Source organism: Oncorhynchus gorbuscha, linkage group LG21 (genome assembly GCF_021184085.1).
Source record: "Oncorhynchus gorbuscha isolate QuinsamMale2020 ecotype Even-year linkage group LG21, OgorEven_v1.0, whole genome shotgun sequence".
Lineage (NCBI taxonomy): Eukaryota > Metazoa > Chordata > Actinopteri > Salmoniformes > Salmonidae > Oncorhynchus > Oncorhynchus gorbuscha.
Genome location: NC_060193.1, coordinates 59,728,407 through 59,737,302, shown reverse-complemented (window position 1 = coordinate 59,737,302; position 8,896 = coordinate 59,728,407). Strand labels below are relative to the sequence as shown.

Sequence of the window (8,896 nt, the reverse complement as noted above, 5' to 3'; positions counted from 1 at the left end):
CCTCCCAATCTTCTTCTGGATCATCCAAATGCTCTCTAGCAAACTTCAGACGGGCCTGGACATGTACTGGCTTAAGCAGGGGGACACGTCTGGCACTGCAGGATGTGTCCCTTGCGGCGTAGTGTGTTACTGATGGTAGGCTTTGTTACTTTGGTCCCAGCTCTCTGCAGGTCATTCACTAGGTCCCCCCGTGTGGTTCTGGGATTTTTGATCACCGTTCTTGTGATCATTTTGACCCCACGGGGTGAGATCTTGCGTGGAGCCCCAGATCGAAGGAGGTGATCAGTGGTCTTGTATGTCTTCCATTTCCTAATAATTGCTCCCACAGTTGATTTCTTCAAACCAAGCTGCTTACCTATAGCAGATTCAGTCTTCCCAGCCTGGTGCAGGTCTACAATTTTGTTTCTGGTGTCCTTTGACAGCTCTTTGGTCTTGGCCATAGTGGAGTTGGAGTGTGACTGTTTGAGGTTGTGGACAGGTGTATTTTATACTGATAACAAGTTCAAACAGGTGCCATTAATACAGGTAATGAGTGGAGGACAGAGGAGCCTCTTAAAGAAGAAGTTACAGATCTGTGAGAGCCAGAAATCTTGCTTGTTTGTAGATGACTAAATACTTATTTTCCACCATAATTTGCAAATTCATTAAAAATCCTACAATGGTGATTTTCTGGATTTTTTTTCTCATTTTGTCTGTCATAGTTGAAATGTACCCATGATGAAAATTACAGGCCTCTCATATTTTTAAGTGGGAGAACTTGCACAAATGGTGGCTGACTAAATACATTTTTGCCCCACTGTATAGAATATTCCTGAAGAAAATCAGAAGACTGGATAGTAATTTACGTTCAACATGAAGCCATGAGAGTCTGATGCATTTGAATAATATTTATACGGATAGAGAAATGAAGAGCTAAGTTTCCAAATGTGCTCTCAGAAGGGGAGTGCCAATCTGATTGTTAGTTAATTCAATAGTAATGCTATTGGTCAACGACTCAGATTTGGAATCTAAACATGGTTATAAAAGGGTCTTAGATTAATTGTATCTTTCTGTTTGTTCCTGACCAGCTGTGGTGAGAGAGACTCCTTTTGTCTCTCTCCACCCCAGGGACTCATAACCTTTCAGGCTATGACCTCTTTCACTCCCTCTCTGATGATGCCTTGTACAGTCCATTCTGAAAGTATTCAGACCCCTTGACCTTTTCCATATTTTGTTATGTTATAGTCTTTCTAAAATTGATTTAAGATTTAAAGATTTTTTCCCTCATCAACCTACACACAATACCCCATAATGACATAGCAAGAACATGTTTAGAGATTTTTACAAATGTATTACAAATAAAAAACAGAAATACCTTATTTAAGTATTAAGGCCCGTTGCTATGGGACTTAAACTTGAGCTCAGATATTTATATTTGTTAAATTAGCTGCTGCCAAAACATTTAGACAGGTGCATCCTGTTTCCATTGATCATCCTACAGATGTTTCTACAACTTGATTGGAGTCCATCTGTGGTAAATTCAATTGGACATGATTTGGAAAGGCACAGACCGGTCTATATAATATCCCACAGTTGACAGTGCATGTCAGAGTAAAACCAAGTCATGAGGTCGAAGGACTTGTCCGTAGAGTTCCGAACCAGGATTGTGTTGAGGCACAAATTTGGGGATGGGTACCAAAACATTTCTGCAGCATTGAAGGTCCCCAAGAAGACAGTGGTCTCCATCATTCTTAACAGAACCATTTCAAGATCTCCTCACTTTTGTGTCTGTAGGTATACAGAGGAGGCATACAAAGGTATGTCAAGTGTTGTTATGCTAAACCTTGGTTTTTGTGGTGAATGAGAACACTTTTTGATAATGGTTTAAAAGGAAACCTGTTTGATCACAATGCACTGCAAAATCATTCTGGCTATGGAGATAGAGAACAACACCAAGGCATACCTATACCTAATCAGTTCTTTGGAAGCCCTCCGGCTGTTATGTGTTGCATCTTACGGTTTAATATTTGTTTTAAATTACTATGGGGCTGCCATGATCGACATCCACGTCTTCCGTACTGGCCCTCTAACCACTAGGCTACCTGCAGCCCCATTACACTTTGGGCTCTGCTCAAAGTTAACCTCATATTTTGATCTTCTAATTCTGCTTTGCCACTAAAATCATTACACTGACAACTAAAATATTGTGTAATTGTTATGCGTATATTATTCAAAAATTAACCCAAAAGTTTATTCAAAAGGTTGGAAGATTCATTAAAAGTGGTTCTTTGAATTTATAGCGGTTCCCCCACAGTTTCAATTTGAAGAACCCCCTAAACTTTAGGGCCTAAAGGATACTCCAGGAACCGTTTTAATTATTATTAGTTTAGTTTACAATAATTAAAGGCGCTGCATTGTCAATCTGATGTCTGCATTGGCCGTGCAGCATTTACGGTAATACAGACTATGCAGAGGTCAGGGCATTCATACTTGCACTTCTGCTCAACAGCTCTGTGCTGTTCCGCGATCTGTTGTGAAGGGTAGGTTGGAAGATGGCGGCGAGTGCAGACGAGATTTCAGCTTGCTTCGAGTAACCTTAACTTTTATCCCTCTCAAATTTACGTAAATGTAACGGAACTTGGCTTATAGTAAACAAAATAGAGAACGCTTAGTTGACCGCTAATTTGATTTGAAACTTTAGGAAATCGAAGAAAGAAATGTGCGAAATAGCAAAGGGGGGAGTAGGCAGTTTCTAGCTGAGCACTCATACATTGGAGAAAAACCGCCACCTGACTCATCGGGAGACGAAATGGACGATTCTCGACATTCAGTTGATTCTGAAAATGCAGTCAATAGTCATGCACCCAAAAAGACACAGAAATCATTGTCTTTGCGCGAACTACAGGTCAAAATAATCGATGCTGTCTCTGCAAAGATAAACGAAAGAGCCGATGGTCTGGAGAAAAATGATACGCGTAAACAAATAGTTGACCTCGAGATCTCTGAATCATGCATACAAGAGTATCGAAGCGCTGAAACTTGCAAACACTGCTACTTCTGATAAATGCACTGCACAGGAGAAGACCATCGCAGACATGCCTTTGCGCTTATCCGAAGCAGAGTGAAACCGGAGAACGTGGGGGCTTGGCTTTACGGTGTCCGAGGATCAGGATGAGAATGTGAAGCAAGAGACATCTGTAACCGTGTGGCACCGGACTTCCCCGATGGATATGTCTGTGGATGTCGCTCATCGTATTGGGATGAAACAAGATACCATCGTCAGCCGCTCGATCATCATCCAGTTTGCTTTTCGCACAGCAAGAGATGCAGTTTGGAAGAAAGCAAAGGAAAGCGCATTTCTAAAAGAGAATTTAGATTCGGTGAGGACCTGACTGCAGCGGACAAGGCAGCAACGGCAAAATTGTGGCCTCTTGTACAACAGGTCCGAAATCAAGGAAAGGGTAAATACTACCACAGGTGGATACTACTACAGATGGATCAGAGCCATTTTCACCACGGAAATGACATTCGACCGAGGTGATTTGTTCTGTCGGTAGGTTTACAAGGTAGCTCCTTCCCCACTGCAAACTGAGCGTTCTAGTTTTGAAATATGGAGTTACTGTTTTACAAGTTAAGACTTCTGTTAATACATATGAACCAACTTTTTATAGAGACGGTAGAGTTGAGATTGCATAGGATTTTTCTTTCTATAGATATGAACTTGAAGTTTGTCAATCAATGCCAGAGGGATACGAAACCTGTCGAAGAGAAGCTTTCTTTTCTCTTTGTAAGGACTGCAACGCATATTGTATTTATTCAAGAAACACATTCATGCAAAGAGGACTATAATTATTGGAAAAATCAGTGGGGCAATGTCATTCTTTTTGGCCCATGGGACTAATCATTCAGCTGGGGTTGCAATTTTATCACAATTTCAAAAGGACATTTTTTGTTTACTCAAATGGACTCCAATGGACATTGGCTAGTAGTGGTCATCAACCACATGGACATATTATTTGTGTAATGTATATGGCTACTGTTCTAGTCCTTTAAATAACTTCTAGAGGACATTTTAAAAAGTCTTCTGAGAAAATATCCATCCAGTCAGATTGTAGTTGGAGATTTTAATATGGTTTATTCTAATGAGACTGATTGCCTTATAGGCCTAACATTGGTGTGAACAAGTTGGTGAAGTTCTGCCAAAGCCTGGACTTAATTGACATATGGAGAGTTAAAAACCCTGGAGAGAAACAATACACATTGAGTAATAGAGATCGTTCTCTACAATCAAGAATTGATTTGTGGGTGATAACCTCTAGTCTTGAGCCCAACACTGTAGAGGTCAAAATACTGCCTGCAGTCCTGACGGATCATAGAGTCATATGGTTGACTGTAAGAATGTGCAGTATTGATGGTAAGAAATACTCTGGTGGTTATTGGAAATGAAACAACTCATTGTTATTGCATGATTTTAAAAATGTGATTAAGAATCTAATTTCTGTTTACTGGAGTTTAGCTACATCTAATGCAGAATATGTGAAATGTTGTTAACTGCTGAAATTGAAAATCCGCTCAGCCTGTATTACTTATGGAAAACGGCTTGCTTTAAGAAGATGTGAGGTAGCTGAAGTCTAAGACAATTGCCGATATCACAGAGATTGAGCATCTTGATCTTAATGCGGAAGCTAAATTAAACGATTTACAGAATCAACTAGATACGTTGTATGAGGAAAAGGCGAGAGGAGCCTTCATAAGATCCAGAAAACAATGGCTTGAAAAAGGTGAAAAGAACAGTAGATACTTTTTTAATTTGGAAAAGAGGAGAGGGGAACTCACACTTCGGAAATGGAAGATTAATGGGGTGACCACTGAGGATAGAGAGGTGTTATCAGACTTTACCACTAAGTTTTATGACAATCTTTTCTCCTTAGATAACAATTTGAGTGACTAAGGATTTGGTTGTGTTTTTGTTGATGCTATTAGAACTCTGTATAATGGTGACAATAGCTGTATCAAACTCTGTCATGGAACATCCTCAAGGTTTAACATTTACAAAGGAATACTACAAGGTTGTAGTAATTTGACCTTTAAAAAAATCTCAAATGTTATGCTCATTAGTTCATAAAAGTCCATTTGAAGGCATTTACATTCCAGGCCAGAGATCAAGATATCCCAACTGGCGAATGACACTTCACTTTTGTCAAATGTGTCTCAAGCTAGATTAGCATTGTATATCGTGAAGCAGTTCTCAAATCTCAGGTTTGGCATTAAAGTCTTTCCAAATGTGAGATGTTTGTTTTGAAAGGAGCTGTCAATCCAGCAATCCACCTACCTCTGTGTAAAGATCATTCACGAGTGAAATCTAAGACATTTAGACCGCCATCAAACCCTGTTGGTGATAACATTTTTTAAATCTATTGACATTCCCAAATCCACGTGCTGTACCTTAGATAGGCTTTTGTACAACTTTATATGCAAAAACAAGCCACATACGATAAAAATGTTATCACCAACAGGGTTTGATGGCGGTCTAAATGTCTTAGATTTCACTCTTCAATCAAAGATCAACTGGATTAAAAGGTATGCAAAACATCCTCAGTTTCTGGAATATTATACCTCATTTTGTTTTTCAGAAGTTCTGAGGGCTTTATGTTTTACTACGATGTCCATATTGTAGGTAAACTTCCTGTGAAACTGGTGGCTTTTCACAAGCAGGTTTTAATGTGCTGGGCTTTGTTGTATAAACACAACTTTTCACCTCATAAATGTTTTATATGGAACAATGGGTCGATATTACATAGAAACAAGATGTTATTTAACCATAAACGGTTCTTGAATAACATTGTCCTTGTCAGTTAATATTAGTGGGAATCTATTTACACAGAATTTATGGAAAGAGAACTTGAGGTTTCACGCAAGGAATATGACACTTAAAGCTATACCTTAGCCTCAGCTCCAACACACGGTTTTAAGACACAGAAGAATCCATGAGCCACTTAATTTATTGTAAAATAAATAATAATAATATATGCCATTTAGCAGACGCTTTTATCCAAAGCGACTTAATAACATAAGAATAATAAATGGTCTTACAGAACAATCCTCGACAGAGCTGTGATAAATATTTCAGACTGAACTGACTTCCTCCTAACAGACATCTGTCTGAACACACAATGCAACAACATGATCAAACCATATCTTTACAAAAAGCTAAAAGAAACACTCTTTAATATAGAGCATTGAGGAAGTGAATGTTTCCTTTAAAAACACTGTGGTGTCAAAGTAAAATACTTTCTAATTGAAAGGTTGACTGAACAAATAAGTTTTTACTGTGGAGCACATGTTCGATATCAACAAAACGTATGCCATTTGGTAGTACAATATTAATAACTGATCTGGAAATACTTCAATATCTTAGTAAGTAAAGCTGCATCTTGTTGACAGAAGGGACACATTGACTCAATTATATTTCCAATTTGATTTAACAGATGGCCCTGGTTTTTAAAAAACATTATGCCTTTAAATCAGAACAAATATATTAAAAGTGCATTACATTTAGTTCACAAAAGCAAAGCTAAAATGTTTTGGTATTTTACTAGGATCCCCATTAGGTGTTGCAGTGGTCCTATCAGTAAACACTTTGGCTTCATTCAATTTGGAATAACTATTTTACTCACCTCTAGGAAGGTGGTTCAAGCAAGATGTTTGCAGTCACTTATTACATACATTAAAGGAAAAAAATAAGTATTTCAGCAGTTTAACCACTCAGAACTTGTCAACAGTCTCATAAGCAGTACAATGACCAATTTATGTGATGTACATCAAAGGAAATGGAGATCTGGACTGAGGAGGAGAAACAGGAAGAGGATGAGGTTCTGTCCTTTGATGCTCATGCTGCTGCTCTTTGGACCAACTTCAGGAGTTGGTTTCTCTGTAAAATACAGAGGGACATTTTTATAGTGTTATCATACTGTATCATCAACTTCTTAGCTGTTAATGGAAATTACAATACTGTATAGATAAGAGGCTGTTACACTTGGTTGTAATGCAAACCTTGAACAGAAAGTTCCACTTGATGCAGAATGTTCACTTTTGGTATGAAACATGAATAACTCCCACTATCAGAGTCCTTGAGATCAGTCAGTAGGAGAGAGAAGTTGCCATTTGCCCATTCCTCTGGGAAAATCATGGTTCTGTCTCTGAACTGACGGTCTTGGTGTGTCAAGTCTGATTTTCCACTGACAAGATTGTAGACATTACGGTCATCCTTGTATCGCCAAAATATGGTGACCTCTTCAGTAGGCATTGCATTGTACCTACATGGTAAAATAACCTTCCCTCTTGTAAAACCTTCAACTCTCTCCTGCGAAGAGTCTACAAAACAGACAAAATTAGCCTCCAATGAATCCATTTGAAACCAATATGGAATTTTGCACATGTAGAATAAGAACAAACCATATAAAGCATGACTGATATTAATACCTTGGAGTGCCAGCAACAGGAACACACAAACCGGCAACCAGCACCTGTGGAGTAGTGATAGAGCATGTTATGGTTGGGAACGAGACGAGCAGGGTTAGAAACACAGTGGCCTGGCTGATTATGAAAGAAAAGCTGAGCAACCAATCATAATACTAATGTGAAAGGCATATACATATTGGTGTGAAAGGCATATACTTATTGGCACTGACATGTGGGTGCATTCAAAAGGGGTAGTCAACCTAAAGGACATGTTGCAACAGATGTGATGTTCCTCCCCATTGAGTATTTTCCTTAGGCCTAGTTCTTAATCTGCCTAAGGAACTGTTACTTTACTGTACTTGAAATGCCTTCAGACTAGACTGTATCCATATGTAAAGGTATGTATTAACTAGCCAAAACAAAAGACGCAGTGAAGTGTGTTTTATAGACTAACTTGTGAGTACAGGTAAAGAAACAGTAAGAGGTCTCTGTAGTACAGGTCTATCCACCTTATTTGAGATTACAGGGACTTTCCTCACTACCTAGATAGGTCTACTTGCTACATGTTGAACATTAGGCTACATTTGTTGAGTGGACCAACGTCGTGGGAGGGACAACAAAGCATGTGCCTTTCTTGGGTTGGCAAGCGAGCTAATGATTCATCTTTGGTTAGCTATGATCCATCTCTGCCTTAACAGGCCAAGGTTAAGCACCTCACAGCCATATGAACTAGTAGCTCGCTAGATAATTGGCCACTTCAGCTAGCTAGCTCCTGGCAATATAATTCGACATAGTTATGTTCTTATAGATAAGATCAGCTGGCCAGTTAACATAGTTAGCCAATGCTAACTTACTGTTATTTGCTCAAGTAGCTAATTTACATATATTTCAAATAAAACCAGGACTAATGATTTTGATAAGTTGTTAGCTAGCCTAGATCGAACACATCTGCAAAGCTAACTATTTGTCTTGTAGCCAACGCGTTATCTAGCAACAGCATCTGTTTAACTGGTAGGTGACGTTAGCTAGCTACCTACGTTGTTAGTTCACAACACCAATCGTACAAATACATCTACCTTCTATCCATGTCTTCTTACCCTTATGTATACAACACGATATAGGTGCAAAACTAGCTAGCTAGCAGTTACTAATTGTGATAGCTATTTAATTAGGCTATAGTCAGAAACGGAAGTCTTGCACAGCGCAATCGCATAACATACGTCATTCTATTGAACATATTCTCTTTGGTTGTCCAGTGTACACGTTTGCAATTCATTATCCACTTATATATATCACCAAACACCAGAGCTGTTTTATGGTTAATTGGCTTTGCCTACACTACACGCCACTTGTAGGCCTATAAATATACCAGACCTTTTTTTTCGCACCAAGAGCGCAAACAGATTGGGCGTGAACACGCGTTCACCAATTTCCCGTTACCACTGGAGTGGGTCAT

At 38.9% G+C, this 8,896-nt stretch overlaps 1 long non-coding RNA gene across 1 annotated transcript; it reads right to left on the bottom strand.

Moving 5' to 3' along the window:
* Positions 1-5,963: 5,963 nt before the first annotated feature.
* Positions 5,964-8,651, bottom strand: LOC124008395. The gene is made up of 4 exons (XR_006834092.1): positions 8,517-8,651; positions 7,462-7,505; positions 7,033-7,353; positions 5,964-6,910 (listed from the first exon to the last, which is right to left on the bottom strand). It is a non-coding gene; the product is annotated as an uncharacterized LOC124008395 (long non-coding RNA).
* Positions 8,652-8,896: the final 245 nt, after the last annotated feature.